The 21,318-nt window shown below is 41.9% G+C and overlaps 1 long non-coding RNA gene across 1 annotated transcript; it reads right to left on the bottom strand.

The window, feature by feature from the left end:
• Positions 1-258: 258 nt before the first annotated feature.
• LOC113301701 lies at positions 259-3,103 on the bottom strand. Its single transcript, XR_003336441.1, has 4 exons — positions 2,943-3,103; positions 2,062-2,321; positions 1,359-1,427; positions 259-714 (listed from the first exon to the last, which is right to left on the bottom strand). It is a non-coding gene; the product is annotated as an uncharacterized LOC113301701 (long non-coding RNA).
• Between the last annotated feature and the right edge of the window lie 18,215 nt (positions 3,104-21,318).

Here is a 21,318-nt window from a genome sequence, read left to right as displayed (position 1 = left end):
GGCAGGCGGAAGAGGACTAAGATTTGTTGGAGTAAGCAGGAGAAGTAAGTTTTGTTTTCGAGGCTTTGAGGAAGAGAAGTATCAGGTATGTCTGGGGATAGTATAGCTCTTTTTTAGGGATAAGACGCTTGGATGTTACCTTCTTCTCCCCAATTAAGTCCTCAAGAGTATCATACAATATAATATCTGCACCATTTTTATATATGCCATATCACTTATAATATTTCATCTTCAAATCTATTGGGATTCGAGTGCAACCCTTACAACTATTGGTATTTGATACAAATGCAGATAAGCCAAGAACTTATAATGCAGTCGACAAACGTGAAAGAGTTTATATCAGTGAATTGACTAAAGCCTAAGAAAAACCAAATAAACTCAACCTATAATGTAACCGTGATGAACTCCTACGCCATATCACTTATTAGACCCCTTTGTCGAACCCTTGGATGCCACCCCATACAAATTCAGGGTCTTCATAAATACAAAGAACCTAAATTAACCTTTACGCAAAAGAAACGATTTAGTCGAACCAAACCAACAACATGAAAACACGCATTTGTTATCTACTTGAAAGTCAAAATTTCCTTCATCTAATACAACACAAAAAAGTTTTTACAAATCTATTTATTTCCAACATTCTCCTTTTGTTTCTTGATCTTAAAAACCTTCTTGACAATCTCCTGCTCCTAAACCAAGAAAACACAGATAATCCTACAAATAACAAAGAAATTTTTAGTTAACAACATTCATTCAAGTTATCGCAAATCTGCAATGGTCTCATATGACAATCTTCTTGACATATATTGTTGATTTAAAAATATTCAAATTGATTACGTTTCTCATATGATCATAAAACCTATAAAAAAAATAGTGTGATGGTATATGTGACAGCTTAATCTAAGCTAGCCTAAGCGATTATTCCGTTTATGAAGTACAGTTATCATTTCTTACAATAATGTATTTGCGATTTTAAGGTGCAACATCGAGCTTGCATATAATTAAGTAGATTCAAAGATTCAAAAGAGATATACGGTATACCAAATCCTTGCGGAAATTTATCAGGATTACCATAAGTAGCATACCTGCAAAACAAATGCATACCGTAGATGAAAAGTTTTTGAGCGTACTTGCAAAACAAAAACAAAAACTACGATCAATACCGAAGAACAAAAAAACAATGTGCAATATTTTGTCCAATTTTAAGGTGCAACGTCAAACTTGCAAACAAAAAAGAGCTCGCGGTATCACCCGCGGTGCCAAATTTCAGAATCAACTTATATTGGGTATCGCAATATTTAATCAACTTGCATATAAGAAGATTCAAAAATTCCAAAGAGATATACCAAATCCTTTACCTCTTGCGGAAATTGATCAGGATTCCCATAAACACTTTCGAGTTTCCCACGAAACATTTTTGAACGTACCTGGAAAACAAAAAAACAAACGCAAATCATTGATCAAAAAATAATAATAAAAAAAAAAACTCGAAAAATACCGTAGAAGAAAAAGCGACATGCAAATAATGTCTTGTCCTATTCTTGAGTGCTTTATATAGAGCAAAGCCTGCAAAATTCATTAACTTAGTTTTGGAAATAATATAATATATTTCTTATAGTTTTTAGTATATTTTTGGATAGCAGAATATTTTCCGATAACTATGTTATTTGTTGCAATATTTTGTCTAATTAATCCCTTATTTAACGATCCAAAAAATATATTTTGTACAAAAAATGTTAAATATTTATTTTCACGTCCAGGAATATAATTAATATTTTTTATTTTATTTTTTGTGTTTGCTTTTGTACACAATTGAGATATATCGAGCATTTTCTACACATTTAAGAATGAGAATCTTTTTTTTATGGAATGAAAAATAATATTGAAACTCATTCATCATTTTGTATCTCATTCATCCTTGAATTGCTTCGATCACACATCACAAAAGTGAAGCGGCAGGGACAAAATCATAGGCGCAAAATCATAAAAGGGAAAAAATCATAGGAACGGTAGCAATAAAGATACGAAACAAAGATAACCATAGAAAAAGATGCTCATTACCTCACCTATACACTCGTACGAAAGTCAACGTCCATATCCAATTTTATTGTTTCAATATTGACTATGAGGAACGATTACGATCAACTGCAAAACAAAACCAAATATAAATTAAAAGGAACAAAAATACTAAACAATAAAAGGAATAAATGAATAAAAAAAACTATGGTTGCGTAATAGATGATGTTTAAGGAAAAACTGTGAAATATGAAAGATAAAAGTTCATCGCTTCATCCTTCGCTGCGAGGATATATCACCATCATCTGCAAAAATAATCAATTTCCAAAATAAAAAACCAAAAAACAATAAAATTATAGGAGAAGAAAAGAACAATAGGGTAAATGATAAGAGTTTATCTTTGTGCAAGTGTTTTATATAGAATTCGACCAAGCCCGGAAATTCCATAAATAGATGACGATTTATTGGAAATAATATCAATTTATGGTAGCCATATTTATCTTCTGAAGAAGGAAAAAACTAAATCTTGGAAATAATATCGATTGATATTCGTAAATTTCTTACCATAATCTGGTTGAAAAGAAACTGCATCATGCATTAATGAGGAAACAAAAAAAAAATTATGAATTGGGAAAAGAAAAATAGAATAAGTTATGCTACTGTTGAAGGCAGCAAATGCAGGAAACAAACAAAAAAAATTAAGAATTGGTAAAAGAAAAATAGAGTAAGTCATGCTACTGCTGAAGGCAGTAAATGGTGAACCCAAAAATTAGAAAAAGCAAGAATTTTGATTGCCAGTGTAAAAATATACAGAAAGTTGATCTGGTTTCAGGTACACATATTATTCGCCCCAAATTCTTTTTCCCATGTAAAACTAAAAATGCTTAAAACATAGATTCTAAGAAACAAAATATCAAACTCATCACCTCATCTTTACACGACATCATTGAATGCTGATTTATCGCCACTAAAGCAAAGAGATTCACAACCAACATCTGCAAATCAAAAACCAAACATCATCATAAAGATCTGATATTCATTATTATTATTAACAATAATAAAAAAATGAATAATAAAAAAGCAAGAAGAAAAAATCTTAGCGGAAAAAACTCACCACGTGATCCCAACCTTGCAGATCACTTTATATAGATAGCATGAGCATGAAATTTCCAGGAAAACAAAACCTCAAAATAGCTAAAACAATATTTAATTTAAGGAATAAAATCGTGATAGGTATCAAAATCTCTTTAAATTTTGGACATATATATTATATCCATATCATCATAATCAGTGGTTGGAACATATTAGTATACAAAATCCGGGGCATATCAAGACATAACAAAACTAACAATTCACCTTATTAATCTTTCTTTTTTTAATTTATTTTACATCTATTTTGTTTTAATTATGGTATAAACAAAATTAAAAAAATAACGTGTAAATGAAGTTAACTAATTCAACAATATTGCTCGTTTTTTTTATGATTGTTTTGTATGAGCTTAGCCCGTTATTTTTTTTGTTTGTTTGCTCGATTATTTATATGCTAATCAATATTTGTTCCTATTATTTTGTTTCAAATTCTAACGATTACGTAATTTTTTTGTTGTCAAACAGGATTAACGATAAAGTTATTTGCAAGAGAGACACATTCTCTGATCGAAAGGTTAGTATCCACAATGAATTTAATCATTTTTTTAAGTTTCTCATTATCGGAAGTGTCATCGGGAATAATTGATTTTAATTGATAGAACGAAATTGTAATTAGGAAAAGAGAAATTCGAAGAATTGTAACAGGACATTGGACATTGGATATATTTTTCAGATTTTTTTTAATTTATTAATTTTAGAATCGATGATACGATTGATTGCGTGATTATTTCCGTGATTGATGCATGATTAATTTAGTTTTTGGGTGAAACCGTGAATGCATGACTTAATTATTTTTGTTACTATTTTATTTTTTGGGATAAACTTTTATTGGCAACAAAATATTTGTTTTCAAAAAAAATCCGTGGAATCTTTTTGCATTTTTCCTTATGATACACGTCAAATAAACTTACTTTTTAAAAATTCGGTGGGACCAGAATCAAAAACAGAAGCTCCGATTAACCACGTCGCTCGAAAAAACTCTGTTTTTATATAGAGAATTTGTTGGTCGTCCGATGCAACTGATGGCTTTCATAGTGAAGTTTCTCTTGGTCAGGGAATGACTGCGAGTTTCGTGTGGCCAAGTGAATGTACTTACTAAGGGTAGTTCAGTCCAAGCTGGAAAAATGTTTTAAACAGGGCAATATTAGTGAGTCGACTAGGATTTTTGTAGTCCTCGAATCAATGTTTTGATCTTTCGGGAAGAATTTTCACTAAATTAATTCACTAAATTTAGTTTCAATAGCGGAATTATGAAGAGTTGATACTTTAAAGAGGGCAGTGACTCAACCACGGTTGGACTAAATCTAAACACAGCCCAAAGTCAAAAGAAAACAGAGTTTGTCAACGAACTTAATATGAGAGTAAGCTAGATACATGATGTTTTTCTCTTTGTTTTTCACATGATCTTTCTCATGGCACTCCAACTCGTAGACAGTAGCAGCATGATTTTACACTTTACAGAGTGAGTTGAGTAACACAATTACATAGAGATAGAACGAAACTAATTTACCAACTTTGAAATAAAATATAACGTATTCAATATGATCACAAGCCCTATCTGTCAATGTTTCCTTACAGTCTTTGTATAAGCTCTTCATCTCAAGCCACAAACTAAGTAATGTATCCCGATAATCTTCATCCGAACTACATTCTTCTTCTGTGCCTTCCGCTATAGCCGATAGAGTCAACAATCACTGTTCATGAAGCGTCAAAAAGGAAGACCTTAAATCACTCGAATTAAAGAGTATCTCATGATGCACCTCTAACTAGTTTTTATGGTTTGCCTGCCATCAAAACCACTTGTAAACCAACATGCTCCAGAAGTGAGATGGTAAAGAAAAACAAACTCTTAATACCCCTTGACAAGATTTTGGTTTAAAGGGAGCAGGCCTTGTATTGGGGTGTTAATGAAGACGGGAAGAAAATTCCTTGGTGAGACTGAACAATCTTACCATCAACCTGGAAAAGTGGCAAACAGGTCCCCCAAGCGAAGAGATAGTTACATATCAAGTGCAGAACCCTAGGAATAAAGACCCTCTGACCTTGAAAGCATCAATAAAATCTACAGGTGTCAACTGCAACTTAGCAGAACCTGCAGAACGAGAAAAAGTAAAGACCAAGTAACCAGTTCATACAATACAGTTATATTCCAACTTAATCCTTCAAAAAAAATGGTAAATAGAAATTTTATTGATTAGGATTGAGCATAGCTCTGGTCCTTAGATATCCTAATTCTCTAGATTGATGGCAGTTTCTCTGATAGATTTGGAGACTGGATCAGCTACTTGTTTGTCATCTATCTTTCCATAATATCCAAGCTCCTATCATGAGTAAATATAACCATTTACTATCATCCGAGTTGCTGAAATCAGAGAACCAAGTTGTTGCCCATTCAGAGACACTGCCGTAATTGTTTCTAACTGCATCAATGCTGACATTCACTCCTCACCATACAGCTCTGGCATGTCTGCATTCAAGAAGAATATGCTCCATAGTTTCTGTGTACACATATATCTCACTATCAGACACGTGTATATAAAAAGATACGTGGAAAGCATGCAGGCCAAAACATCAAAACATGATGTGTCACGAAACACCAAATAAACCCCGAGGAGTTACTTTATCTCATCCCCAAAAGAGAAGCTAAGATCAACGGTGGAGAGAAAGTTAGCTGACATGGACTGACAGGGGCAGAAGACACTTGTCTGACACGAGAAGACCCCTCAACTACCGGCATTAAACACTCTGAGCAGTGTACGTGTCGACCAACCTGTGGAACGAGCGAGGATGCTTCTGCGGGATCAAGGGGCAAACGCAGACCTCCGCGGGATGGACGCAAGGACACAAGAAGATAAGGTTCCAACGGTCTTCAGAGATGGGTCCCACGTTCTAACCTTATAAATACCCAATCTCCACCAAGAGGAAAGGGGATCGGAAAAATCAGGGAGAGAAGGAGAGAGAGAGAGAGATTGCAAGGGTAAGTTAATCACTTAGAAGAGAGAAACATGTAAATCCAAAAGTCATTCGACTATTCATGTAACCGTGAAGAACATAGTAAAACAACAAACCCCGTGGATGTAGGCCTTAGTGCTGAACCACGTAAACCTTGGTCTTATTTATATTTCAGCACTTTACATTTATTTAGCTCCATGGATGTTTACTTATACGTTTTGTTTTCCTTAATACTTATATCCCATGCGCAAACGCCTCGCATGGAGTTGTTAGATGAGGCCATGATAAACCCGAAGGTTTTGAGCCAATGAATCAACACCAGGATATCATCATCACAATCTCTTTAGATGATAATGATTGATTGTGAGCGTTCGGACCCCCTCGCAGGTTTGTGTGCTCACAATTTGGCGCTAGAAACAGGGACTTCGTCCCGGTAAAAGATTTATCTTGTCCTGTGATTTCATTTTAAATTGGCATATGATTGCTCTGATTTATCAGCTCGGACCGTATAGATCATTCGTTAACTGTATTATGTTCAAAAACCCACCTTTTATCTTCGATAAGAGTTATTGTTCTAATCCGTCAGATTTACAATTTTCGTAGTTTTTTATACTAAGGATCTCCTTTAATAAAACTTTAACCCGTATATTATAGCCTGCGTGTATTAATTCTCTCTTGGAAGATTGTATTTCGCCAACTAACCCGCTTCACGCGGATATTCCCGTTTTTGTTGTTTGAAATAACTTATGCAGAGAGAACGCATTGTGAGTAAAGAAGGCAAGTTTCGGCGAGATTTCATTATCAACAAAAGGGCACGTGATGGAAAAGACGCAGGAAGCAGGAAAATCCAAAGCTTTGTCAAAAGAAACACCCAGGACAACCCCGATCATCACCCGAAGCAAGCAGAAAGGAGATAAAGCTAAAATGACCAATCGAAGGCAAGATACTGCGGAAATCACTTCACCTATGAACGCTAATTCAGTTGCAGCGGCGGCTCTCAGAGCAGCAACGACAAAGTACGGGGAGGCTGCGGTAGTCCCGAAGGCTGCGGAGGCTAGCAATACCTTCGCCATGAGTCAACTTAATCAACCAAGAGAAAGGGTGGATGAATCCAGAACATTCCAACCCGCGCACCTTCTAACTTTTGGAATGCCACTAACAAATAATCAGAATCAAACCATACCGGCGGCTCTAGCACCGCAGAGGGGCGCTCACCCCAATTTGGAAACACCAGCAACCGAAGCTGAACCCCTGCCACCTTTAGTACAAACCATGGAGGAGGGCGGCACCATGGCTGTAGCAGCACGCGCTGGGACTCCCAATCAGGGGTCCAACCAATCACACCGACTAATGGCTGAGCTTGAGGAACTGAGGAAGAGCCAGCAGGTTTACGCAGAAGATGTATCTCTGTTGGCCAGAGAAAATCAAGATTTAAAGGAGCGGATTGCTCTAAGCACGAAGACCAGCCAACAACTTGATGAAGCAAGCTCCAAAGCACCAGAGCCAAACCGAGACTGTAGAGTCATCATAGCGGCTAATGAAGACGCGACAAGGAGACGTAGCGTATCCTTCCCGGATTATGACGATGGAGAGTCAGACGGTAATGAGCCGAAGAATTTAGAGCACCAACGCGCAATGGAGGAACTACGAGATGAGATGATGTCCGAGATCAGGCAATTAAAAAATAAACAAGGCGGGGGAAGGTTAGAAGAGGTCATGAGAGAAGCTAACTCCACGCCCTTAACTCATCGCTTGGCCAACACCCCTATTCCGCTGAAATTCCCTGTCCCAACGTTCGAATGCTATGATGGATCCAGCGACCCTGCTGCACATATTCGGTACTACAACCGTGTCTTAGCTAGATGGGGTCAGAACGACGCCGTACTCTGCAGATACTTCCCATCAAGCCTGAAGGGATCGGCGTTATCATGGTTTGATAATCTGCCACCAAACTCCATCCACTCATACGACCAACTCGCAGAGAAATTCTTAAGAACATACATGTACAACAAGACTGTAAACACCGGGATGGATAAGCTCTTTTCACTAGCAATTGGCTACAAGGAAACCACGAGGGAGTACACTAACAGATGGCACAAGATCTGCCAAGCCATAGGGAGCATGGACCCAGTGGTAAGCATTAACTGCTACAAATGGGGCTTAGACCGAATGAGTCCCCTATTTGTTGAAATTCATGGGAGCGTGCCCAAGACAGAAGGAGATCTTCGAATAATTATCGAAAAGCACGCTCGACTTGAAGAAATTCAACGGGAAAACCCGAGGGCATATCCGCAGAGGTCTCACCGCACCAATTCAGCGGAACAAACCAATGGGGCCAAAAGGAGTTGCTCAGATGAGATACCTCACGAAGATAGGAAGGAACGGAGGGATGAACGAAGAACAGGCGACCGAAAATTCGAAGATCAAGTTTACACGAAACTCAACGCTAGCTATGCTCGTATCCTACGAGAGATCAAAGGGAGGGAAAACTTAGAGTGGCCATGGTCTAAGGGAAAGCAGCCCCCGAGATCCGAGAAGTCTAAAGATTACTGTGAATATCACAGTTTCAACGGACACCAGACCGAAAAGTGCAAGAACCTTAAAATAATGATCCAAAAATTAATTGATGCGGGAGAGCTCAAACATTACATACGAAAGGATGTTACCGAGGACAGATCCAAACGAACCAAACCAGTCCAACTTCCGGAAGGAAACCGAACAATCAACACCATCTCGTGTTCCGAAGCCACAGGACCCTCACTCACAGCGCAGATTGGAAAAAGGTTACGGAAGCAATTCGAAGACCGCTGCGAGTTGTATAAGGTCGATGGGATAGCGGTGGACGAACACGAAGAATGGATGGAATCTCCTATCATCTTCGACGCCGAGGATATCGAAGAAGATATGGAAGACCATAACGATCCCTTGGTCCTAACATTACTAGTAGCTGGATGTAACCTCAAAAAGATCCTCATAGACGGGGGAAGCTCTGTAAACGTCCTATTCTATGATGCATTCAAACGGATGAAGCTCCATGATGAACAGTTAATGACCTCTTATCACACCATCTACGGATTCAATGGAGCAGCCACGAAGCCCTTGGGAGACATCGTGTTACAGGTTAACGCAGGGCCCATGAAACTGGAAACCCGATTCAGTGTGGTGGACACCCCTTCCCCCTACAACGCTATTATTGGACGAAAATGGGTACATAAGCTCAAAGGAGTTGCGGCAACATACCACCAATATCTCAGATTTCCAACACCTGAGGGAATAATGGAGATCAAGGGAGATCGGATCACTACGCGAGAGTGCCAGGCCACTCAGGATCATATCAACAATGAGCAAGAAGAGCAGCGAAAAATCCGAAGAGTAAGAAATCAAGAAACCGCGAAAGAGAAGGCCGTAGACCTGTTCCTTAAGGAAACTACAGGAAAAGGCTTGACGAAAGATGGTAATGTCCAAAGCACGGAAACAAGTACCTCAACAACCAGCGAAGAACGAAAACACGCTAAATAGCAATTAAAGAGTGTCCCAGTCCTCGGAAACCCGAAGCCTGTGTTCACACCAGTAGAACGCGTAAAGGAAATCAATATAGGAACGGAAGAATACCCGAAGATGATCAAAATCGGGACCATCATGGACGAAGGAAGAGAACATTCCTTAACCAAATTACTTAAGGAATATGCGGATGTGTTCGCCTGGAAGTTAGGAGATATGCCGGGGATTGACCCAAAAGTAATCCAACATGAACTACGCATCAAACCGGGCACTCCCCCGTTCAGGCAGAAAATACGAAAAGTGGCTCCAGAGTATCATGAGGCAGTAGAAACAGAACTTCGGAAGCTACTAGACGCAGGATTTATCAAGGAAGTCAAGTACCCTACCTGGATCTCCAACATGGTCATTGTTCCTAAGAAAAATGGAGGGGTTAGAATATGCATCGACTTTACTAATCTCAACAAGGCATGTCCAAAGGACAGCTATCCCCTACCGAGCATAGACCAGCTGGTAGAAGCAGTAGAAGGATACGAAGAACTATCATTCATGGATGGACATTCTGGTTACAACCAAGTAGCCATGGCAGAAGAAGATCAGCCACACATAGCATTCTATACCCCACATGGCCTTTATTGCTATACCAGAATGCCTTTCGGACTTCGAAACGCAGGGGCAACATACCAAAGGATGGTCGATGCTATCTTCAATCCATGGATTGGAGGAACCCTAGAAGTCTACGTGGACGACATGCTCGTCAAAAGCAAGCTGCGTAAAAATCACCACCAGGACCTGAGGAATATCTTCGAAGCAATGAGACAGCATCACATGAAAGTGAATCCGGAGAAATGTACTTTCGGTGTCACCTCGGGGAAGTTCCTCGGGTATCTGGTGACAAAAAGGGGCATCGAGGTAGACCCAGCAAAGATTCAAGCCATAGTAGAGATGCCGTCCCCAAAGAATCTAAAGGAAGTGCAGAAGCTCAATGGGTCTATAGCAGCGTTGGGCAGATTTATTGCACGGTCCTCGGACAAATGCAAACATTTCTTCAATATTCTCAAAAAAGGGAGCAGGTTAGAATGGACCGCTGAATGCGAGGAAGCATTCCAAAAAATCAAAGAACATCTAGCCTCAATCCCGATCCTGCAGAAGCCAGACCCTGATGAGGTTTTGGCACTGTACATAGCAGCAACGGAGGACGCAGTCAGCGCGGTATTAGTCAAAACCAATACAAAGGTAGAACAACTTATCTATCACGTCAGCAAGACACTCAATTCTGCGGAAAGAAATTATACTAAGATTGAACAACTCATCCTCGCACTTGTATGGGCTACCCAAAAACTGAGAACCTACTTCCTAACTCACCTCGTCAGGGTACCATGCAAAGCACCATTGGAAGCAGTCCTCAAAAGCACGGGAAAAGTGGGCCGAATAGCCAAATGGAACACCCATCTGGACCAATTCAACATCATTCATGAAATTCAACATTCTCAGAAGTCCCAAGTTCTGGCAGATTTCTTAGCAGACCTCCCCCTTGACAACAACGAAGAGATTAAGGGAATACCAGAAGCCGAGGAAGAAAACAAGGATCCAATGGATATCCTCGAACCTGCGAGTCAGAGACAATGGGAAGTCTTCGTCGACGGATCTAAGAATAAGGAAGGAGCAGGAATAGGCATTGTCATTATCACCCCAACTGGAGAAAGGATTATACAGGCACTTAGATTGGAATTCAAAGAGCATACCAACAACATTGTTGAATACGAAGCTGTCGTACATGCCCTACGTATAATAATAGAGATGGGGGTAACCGATGTAAGGCTGACAAGTGATTCGCAGCTTGTCATACGGCAAATAGGGCTCGAGTATAATGTGTACGATGACACCCTTTCAGCTTACATGGCCTTGGTCCAAACATTGGCATCACAAATCCCGAACATTAAGTTCCGGCACTTATGTAGAAGGGACCTCAGGCACGCGGATGCCCTAGCATATATATCATCCATGCTGAGGGATAAAAATGCCGAAGCTATTAAAATAGCAAGGGTATACGAGCCTTCGATTGCATCTCAATTCTCCTTCGCTACCAATCAAGATACGGTGGAAGAAAATATCGAAGACCAGGTAGGAGAAGACATCCATAATGACTTTGACGAAGAGGATATCCTGTCAAGAGCAAATCAAGACGAAGACTTCAGCAACGAAGATGACTGGAGGGTGACAATACATGCCTTTCTCGAAAAAAGAAGCTTACCTGCGGATCAGAAACAAGCCAGGAAGATACTCTCCAAAGTGGGAAGATATGATCTTCGGGATGGGGTCCTGTATAGGAAATCCTTCCTTGGACCATTACTACGCTGCTTGTCCCGGAAAGAGGGGCATCGAATTCTAAATGATATCCATTATGGTGACGCAAGGAATCATAGCGGCATGAGATCACTAGCTGACAAAGCAAAAACGCAAGGATATTACTGGCCGACAATGCCGCGAGGATGTCCCGACGATGTGAAGAATGTCAGCGCTTCGCAAAAAAGATCCACGCGCCGGCAACAATGTTAAACTCCGTCGATAGCCCGTGGCCATTTGCAAAATGGGGCGTAGACATCGTCGGGCCTTTCATCGAAGGATCAGGGAAGAGACGATTTTTGATAGTAGCCACGGACTACTTCAGTAAATGGGTGGAGGCTAAGGCCTTGGCCAGGATCAGAGACGCGGATGTGTTCACTTTCATATTCCAGAACATCATTTGCAGATTTGGTATACCTGCTGAAATTGTATCTGATAACGGCAAGCAATTACAGGGGAAAAATATAGACATGCTCTTCGATACTTTCAAAATAAGGAAGAACAAGTCCACCCCCATATACCCTCAAAGCAACGGACAAGCGGAAGCTACCAACAAGACCCTCGCCCTTATACTCAAAAAACAATTAGACGAGCATAAGGGAAGATGGTGCGAACAACTGCACAATGTGTTATGGGCATACAGGACAACACGAAGATCCGCCACCGGGGAATCCCCGTTTCTTCTAACTTATGGAGCTGAAGCAGTCATACCTACGGAAATCCTCATGCCAACCACGAAGACCGAAGCTTGGGAGAAAAACCTCACAACAGATATGATGTTAGAAAGGTTGGACGACTTGGAAGGAAGAAGGGAAGTAGCATTGCAAAAGATGGAAAATTATCAACGAAGACTAGCAAGGGAGTACAACAAAAAGGTAAAGCTACGGAATTTTGTATAAGGACAGTATGTGTTGAGAACAATCCCACGGTATCAGCAAGAAAAGAAATGGGGAAAGTTAGCACCTACATGGGGAGGACCTTTTATAATACACGACGTTGCGGGTAACGGTTCCTACTACCTTCGTAATCTAAAAGGCGAGGTCCTCCGGCATCCTTGGAATGCTAAGTGGCTCAAACCATACTTCCCATAGGAGCAACGCAGCTTTGAATCTGCTTGGAGTGTACCAGAAGAAGAAGGGAGCCTGACCGCTCCACATGTTTCTATCTCTGTAAGAGGAATTGCAGGCCTCAACTTATCAATCAAACAAGCTTTCAAATTATCAAGTCAGTGGAATCTACCGACAATATTGGGGAAAGTAGTTAATCTACAATCTCTCAGGGCTCCCCCATCAGTGTCCATAAGTATAGGACCAGGGGGAAGGCACCCAGCAGAAAGAGATACCCAACCAATCTTAAGGCAACGGGTCGACGGAATGGGTGTGTGAATATTTCAATCCCATATCCTAGAACGTTGCCCCGGCCCCCACCGTCTGGGAATCCTCTGGCCCAGGATTCGCCAGCGGGGTGACAGGTCTCAAGACGATCACGAAGGTACCGTCCTTCAGTATCGCACCCAAACACTTAAAAACTTTTGTTTTGTTTTTTCACAAATGCTTAAAATAAAAAAAAACCAACATTGCAGGTATATCAAGAAGAGGATTCATTTCATAAAGGATGATTACAAGAAGTTAAAGGCCAAATTCAAATATACACAATCAAAAAATATTCCTTTTACAGGATTATCAGCAAAAAAATATCCTTGTTACATGATTACAAAAGGTGAAAGGATAATGATGCCGCGGACATTCTCAGAAGTCCCAAGTTCTGGCAGATTTCTTAGCAGACCTCCCCCTTGACAACGACGAAGAGATTAAGGGAATACTAGAAGCCGAGGAAGAAAGCAAGGATCCAATGGATATCCTCGAACCTGCGAGTCAAAGACAATGGGAAGTCTTCGTCGACGGATCTAAGAATAAGGAAGGAGCAGGAATAGGCATTGTCATTATCACCCCAACTGGAGAAAGGATTATACAGGCACTTAGATTGGAATTCAAAGAGCATACCAACAACATTGTTGAATACGAAGCTGTCGTACATGCCCTACGTATAATAATAGATATGGGGGTAACCGATGTAAGGCTGACAAGTGATTCGCAGCTTGTCATACGGCAAATAGGGCTCGAGTATAATGTGTACGATGACACCCTTTCAGCTTACATGGCCTTGGTCCAAACATTGACATCACAAATCCCGAACATTAAGTTCCGGCACTTATGCAGAAGGGACCTCAGGCACGCGGATGCCCTAGCATATATATCATCCATGCTGAGGGATAAAAATGCCGAAGCTATTAAAATAGCAAGGGTATACCAGCCTTCGATTGCATCTCAATTCTCCTTCGCTACCAATCAAGATACGGTGGAAGAAAATATCGAAGACCAGGTAGGAGAAGACATCCATAATGACTTTGATGAAGAGGATATCCTGTCAAGAGCAAACCAAGACGAAGACTTCAGCAACGAAGATGACTGGAGGGTGACAATACATGCCTTTCTCGAAAAAGGAAGCTTACCTGCGGATCAGAAACAATCCAGGAAGATACTCTCCAAAGTGGGAAGATATGATCTTCGGGATAGGGTCCTGTATAGGAAATCCTTCCTTGGACCGTTACTACGCTGCTTGTCCCGGAAAGAGGGGCATCGAATTCTAAATGATATCCATTATGGTGACGCAGGGAATCATAGCGGCATGACATCACTAGCTGACAAAGCAAAAACGCAAGGATATTACTGGCCGACAATGATACAAGATGCCGCGAGGATGTCCCGACGATGTGAAGAATGTCAGCGCTTCGCAAAAAAGATCCACGCGCCGGCAACAATGTTAAACTCCGTCGATAGCCCGTGGCCATTTGCAAAATGGGGCGTAGACATCGTCGGGCCTTTCATCGAAGGATCAGGGAAGAGACGATTTTTGATAGTAGCCACAGACTACTTCAGTAAATGGGTGGAGGCTAAGGCCTTGGCTAGGATCAGAGACGCGGATGTGTTCACTTTCATATTCCAGAACATCATTTGCAGATTTGGTATACCTGCTAAAATTGTATCTGATAACGGCAAGCAATTACAGGGGAAAAATATAGACATGCTCTTCGATACTTTCAAAATAAGGAAGAACATGTCCACCCCCATATACCCTCAAAGCAACGGACAAGTGGAAGCTACCAACAAGACCCTCGCCCTTATACCCAAAAAACAATTAGACGAGCATAAGGGAAGATGGTGCGAACAACTGCACAATGTGTTATGGGCATACAGAACAACACGAAAATCCGCCACCGGGGAATCCCCGTTTCTTCTAACTTATGGAGCTGAAGCAGTCATACCTACGGAAATCCTCATGCCAACCACGAAGAACGAAGCTTGGGAGAAAAACCTCACAACAGATATGATGTTAGAAAGGTTGGACGACTTGGAAGGAAGAAGGGAAGTAACATTGCAAAAGATGGAAAATTATCAACGAAGACTAGCAAGGGAGTACAACAAAAAGGTAAAGCTACGGAATTTTGTAGAAGGACAGTATGTGTTGAGAACAATCCCACGGTATCAGCAAGAAAAGAAATGGGGAAAGTTAGCACCTACATGGGGAGGACCTTTTATAATACACGACGTTGCGGGTAACGGTTCCTACTACCTTCGTAATCTAAAAGGCGAGGTCCTCCGGCATCCTTGGAATGCTAAGTGGCTCAAACCATACTTCCCATAGGAGCAACGCAGATTTGAATCTGCTTGGAGTGTACCAGAAGAAGAAGGGAGCCTGACCGCTCCACATGTTTCTATCTCTGGAAGAGGAATTGCAGGACTCAACTTATCAATCAAACAAGCTTTCAAATTATCAAGTCAGTGGAATCTACCGACAATATTGGGGAAAGTAGTTAATCTACAATCTCTCAGGGCTCCCCCATCAGTGTCCATAAGTGTAGGACCAGGGGGAAGGCACCCAGCAGAAAGAGATACCCAACCAATCTTAAGGCAACGGGTCGACGGAATGGATGTGTGAATATTTCAATCCCATATCCTAGAACGTTGCCCCGGCCCCCACCGTCTGGGAATCCTCTGGCCCAGGATTCGCCAGTGGGGTGACAGGTCTCAAGACGATCACGAAGGTACCGTCCTTCAGTATCGCACCCAAACACTTAAAAACTTTTGTTTTGTTTTTTCACAAATGCTTAAAATAAAAAAAAACCAACATTGCAGGTATATCAAGAAGAGGATTCATTTCATAAAGGATGATTACAAGAAGTGAAAGGCCAAATTCAAATATACACAATCAAAAAATATTCCTTTTACAGGATTATCAGCAAAAAAATATCCTTGTTACATGATTACAAAAGGTGAAAAGATAATGATGCCGCGGACCTTACAGAATGCTGCGGTCTCTACCTAGATGGCGGCCCCATCGGCAGGATTATTCCGAAGACTTGATGGGACGCTCCCACCAGAAGAGGGGCCCGAGGAGCTGGGCAAGGCAGAAGGAACGGGACGACGAGGATAGTTCTTCACGAGACCATGTTCGTTCCTTAGGCCAAGTTCTATCCTCTCCAGCATCTTGTTCGTCTCCTCAGCCAATTGACAACGAGCCTTGTGCTTAATAACTGTTGTCCGCTGTTGGGCTTGGGATAATAACGAAGATAGCCGATTCACTTCTCTAGAAGCAGCACCAACGGCCTCCTCGCGGGTTGCTGCTAAATCCTTGAAGTGATTGGTCTGTTCTTCCTGCTGCGCTAAGGAAGATTGAGCCTTTTCAAGTTTTTCATTTGTGACGCGAAGGCGTCCCTCTAGCTCTGAAAAGACAACACCACGGAGTTAGCGTAGAAAAAAAACATGGTCACACTCGATGAAATGGGATTATACCTTCGACACAAGCCGAAGCCTCTTCATACTCATTAACAACCGCATCTCGCGCTTCATCAAGATGGTCATATTCCGCGGATAATTTCTTATAGTCTAGTTGAAGGTTGGTGAGAGTAAATTGACAGGCATCTAATTCTACCTGCTTCATCGAGTCCATATGACGAAGGTGGTCGACCTCTTTATTTATCTCTGAGACCCCTTTGTTGAGTCTGTACATGCACACTTCAAGATTCCTCTCAGACTCAGCATGACGAGCTACGTCGGCACGGGACGCGGAAAGAGCATTGCTGAGAGCGTAAACTTCAGCACGAGCATCATCTCTTTCTCTGGCAAGGCAGAGCATATTATCCTGGACCCCTGAAAGAGGAATGGATCGAGCCGTCTGTAATTCTTCTTCCAGCAGCTGAATCCTAGATTCCAACAAGGAAGTACGCTCACGGGCTTCCCGCAGATTATCACGGGTCCACAGCAGTGTGCCATTAAATAAAGCACGATCACGGTTGTACAGATTTTGCATGTCGACCATCTGAACATGCCGCGCGCGCCATACCTCAGCCCGAGCATCCCATTTCTTAGCTTCACTCTTAATTTTCTCAACCAAATCTCTAATACGAGATTTTTGCCGAGCTCTTTCGTTTCGAAGCCATATCAGCTCGGGGACGCCACCCACTGGAGATAGGGTGGGGAGACTCAGACAGAACAACTAAGAAATAGAAGAATGACGACATACGGCGAGGGAAAACAACCAAACCTGTGAAAGTGGAAACTTGGCTACCAGTTTGCTCTAACTCAGCGCGCACAGCAACAAGTTCTGAACGAAGACCGGCCTCTGCTTCACCCAGCTTTTCTTTCTCCTTAAGTCTTTTCTTCAGTTCTTCTATTTCCACGTCAGCCGCAGATAATTTCTTTTCTCGGTGACGAAGCTTAGCCTCGAGCTTCAGAGATTTCGCTTTGAAGAACTGATACAGCACGTGGTTACAATGCTCACTCCTCATCATCTACACATCAAGATGACAAAACATTATTTCACCGAAGCATTTGATCGTCACGTAGAAATATGTACGAAAATTTACCTCCAGCACACGCTGCTGCGGAAAGCCATATTGATACCCGTCGGCGATAGCCATCATATCGGCTACGGAAGTAGGAGGCTCCGGCACAAGGGTAGCTTCGGGAACAGTCAACTTTTTTCCCCAGGCTTCAGACACCCGCGCCTTAGAAGACATCTCCATCATGCGACGGGTATACGCGGTTGATTCCTTTTCCCCAGCAACAACAGGAGCAGGATGAGAGACAAATAGAAGATTCTTGTCCTTGAACCAATCCATGATGGTGTCCTCACCCTCAGACGTCGGCGACTGGGGAAGATTATCAGCAGGCGCATCAATGACAGATTTTCCCTTCTCTGACACGACCCCCTCAGCACAAATGTTGGCATACTCCTCCGCGCCTACATGCACAGCAGGCCCCTCCGCACCAACATCTTCTACAGTAGCGTCTCCATTACCATCACCACCAAGCACATCCCAATCATCATTGGGGGAAAGTAAAGAGAAGTCCTCGGGAAAATCGAGGGCTTCGTCAAAGAACTCCCCCGTGGAGTACATCCGATCAAAAGAAAATTCTTGAGAAGCGGGAAGGGTATCCGCGGCATCACCAGCAGGGACGGAAACATCCCCGATAACAACGTCATCATCCACCACGGCTTTGTTCCTTCCTTCATCACCAGCATGACCAGCGAAGACCTCTTCTTCGGCATTGATAGGGGAGGTACCAGTACGTTCCTCCCCATCTGTAATCTCATCCTCAGCAAACTCTTCGTTCACTGGACTAGTAACCTCTTCTTGGACTTCAACCTCGCCCATCACAGTAGTAGAAGACTGCTTCGGCCTAATCTTTTTCTTCTTCAACACCTGAAACCAACACCACAAAAAGAATTATTTTTCCCGACTGATGGAAGTTCTAAAAAATAAGCGCAGCTAGAATCCGCGTACCTGAGCAGCTGAGGTATTCTTCGGTGGGAGTATAGCACCGGAACCTTCCTCCTCGTCTCCCTCTACGACGTCAAGGGCATAAGGAAAATTCATACCCGCAAAGTTCAGACGCCAGGGACAGAAATCTCCATAGCGAACAGGAGGAGACTCGCGCGGCTTACTATTCTCGGTAGGCCGCCAACCGCGGGGACCAGGAATCCAACCGTAAGCCCACGGACCAACTATCTCGATAACGGTGGCGTGCCACTCGTAGTCATGATCGCGCTTGATCCTCTCTCGCGCGGGGAAGAGTTTCCGACGACTGGACGCCTCCGTGCCAGGAACATACTTCAGCTTGGCATCGCTGACCTCATTTAACAGACGAATCTCGCCCCGAGGAGCAGGGAGATTCCGAAGGCTGACACTACACGGCTTGCGATTCCTACTATTGACGTAATCACTGAAGGAGTTATTGAAATTCTCAGGAGTATACCATTCCTTCTCCATGGGATTGGGGACGTAACAAGTCATCGAAGTTTCCCCCTTACTCCGCAGATAGCATTCCTTCAGGGCGCGGAGATAATTCCCTGATAGTTGGGATACGGAACGGCTGTGAGTATTGGTGGAAGAGCCTTCACGACTAGCGAGCACCTCATAGTAGAAGGAATCACCTGATTTGTACAACGGCAGCATAAGACCAGCTTCGAATGCTCCAACCGTCGTTAACAAATGAAATTCATCGAACTCATACTTGGAGATCAGCTCATACGTAATATCATCCTCAGGGGCATAGAAACGAACCCCGAAGGCTTGAAGCTCGTGCTTTTCCTTGAATATTTCGAGATCGATATGCTTGAAGGTTACTTTTTTCCTACTAACAGAGACACTGCGTATCAAGGGAGCAGCCTCATCCTCCTCGGCGGGGCCGGATGAACTAACGAACGCTTCCGAAGCCTTTCTCTTCACGGGGGGATTCTTTGAAGATTCAGCCCTAGGAGCTACACCCTTCGTATTCTTCCCTTTAAAAGTTGGAGAAGACCGCAGATGATGCTCGAGCACTGATAGACGCATTTATGTGTCTAATTTGTCCCAATTGTTTATATTGTTAGTACTCTATTTTGTACTTATTTGGTTATTTTATGTCTTTGTAGGTGTTTTTGGAGAAATAAGCTTTTGCGGCGAAATTGGCTAAAAAGTGGTTTTTGCGCTCGTGGGAGAAAATTACTATACGGACTCTCACTTTGGATAAGGGGTAACCTAATTACTAAGGGGCGCCCCATTTCAGGGCATGTACTAAAGGGACACCGCTGGATAGGGGGAGGTCATCTTCAAAATTTCAAAACTGGATTTTGGCGGGAAAAAAGGCAGCAGCGTCAACAGTTTTGGATCAATGATTTGACCGACCTAGGAGGCGATTAAATGGGCAAATTTGGTACCCACGGACTCTACAAGACATAAGGGACTTGTTAGAAGCGATTAGACCCATCTAATTGGGCTGGATAAGTCAGAAAATCCACACAAAGTCAAGACAGTGCACACGGTTTCTGTTTAGGGTTTGAGATTAGTTTGAGAGATTTATGGGATATCTTGCGTGGGATATACATCAAAACAGTTGGGTAAAAGTCCTAGAAGATATTTGAGACGAGAGAATAGCTAGAAACAGCCTGTAACGCAACAAGAAGAAGATTATTCTTCAAACAACCCGTAAAGAATAATGGAGATTTCCAAGGGGTTTGATCGAGTTTCAAGGGGATTTAAAGCCTATAAATAGTTGGTTTTATGTCAGAGAAGGGGGATGAAGAGTTAGGGGTCGATTGGGAGGCCAGCAGAGAGGCACAGGAGGAGTTGCAGGAATTGTACCTGCTGCTGCTGCTGCCATTAACAAACCTTGAAGAACACGAAGAACGGACTGCTCAGAGCAGTCTTATTTTCTGCAGCGTCAACAGCAGCAGCTGGGTGTCGTTGTTTTACTGCAGCTCACTGGTATCGTTTCTTTCTGGACGAATTTTGTGGGTCACAGAACCACTGTTTTATATTTTTCACTCTTTTAATCATATTTTGAGCATCAAGTATGTATTTTGAGAACATGATTATGAGTAGCTAAACCCCAATACTGGGATGATGGAGGAAACCATTCTTTATGCATGAGTAATTTTATTTAATTCTTTTATGACTATTTGCACTATTATGAATGGAATTATGAATTTTATTGATTATTTGTGATTTTGTCTGATGATGTATGCTTAATCCATGAGATTCTTGATGCATCATGCTTATGATTTACATATAATACTTACAAAATCTATTTTTGGCAAAGTAAGAGTCGATATTTGTTATCAATATAAGCTTTAATTATCTAGAATTAATAATTGAATCGCATGAGTATAAGAATTGGTGAAATCCTGAGTCCCGGTATCTCTTGATCCTGTGACAATTTTGTATATATTTTTGTTTATAAATCTATTCAAGACCGAGCATCGAATCCGTATTTACCGCAAATCGAATTACTACAACAAAATGGCGCCGCCGAC

The sequence above is a fragment of the Papaver somniferum genome, chromosome 8, assembly GCF_003573695.1.
Source record: "Papaver somniferum cultivar HN1 chromosome 8, ASM357369v1, whole genome shotgun sequence".
Classification (NCBI taxonomy): domain Eukaryota; kingdom Viridiplantae; phylum Streptophyta; class Magnoliopsida; order Ranunculales; family Papaveraceae; genus Papaver; species Papaver somniferum.
This window is presented reverse-complemented; position numbering and strand designations above follow the sequence as displayed.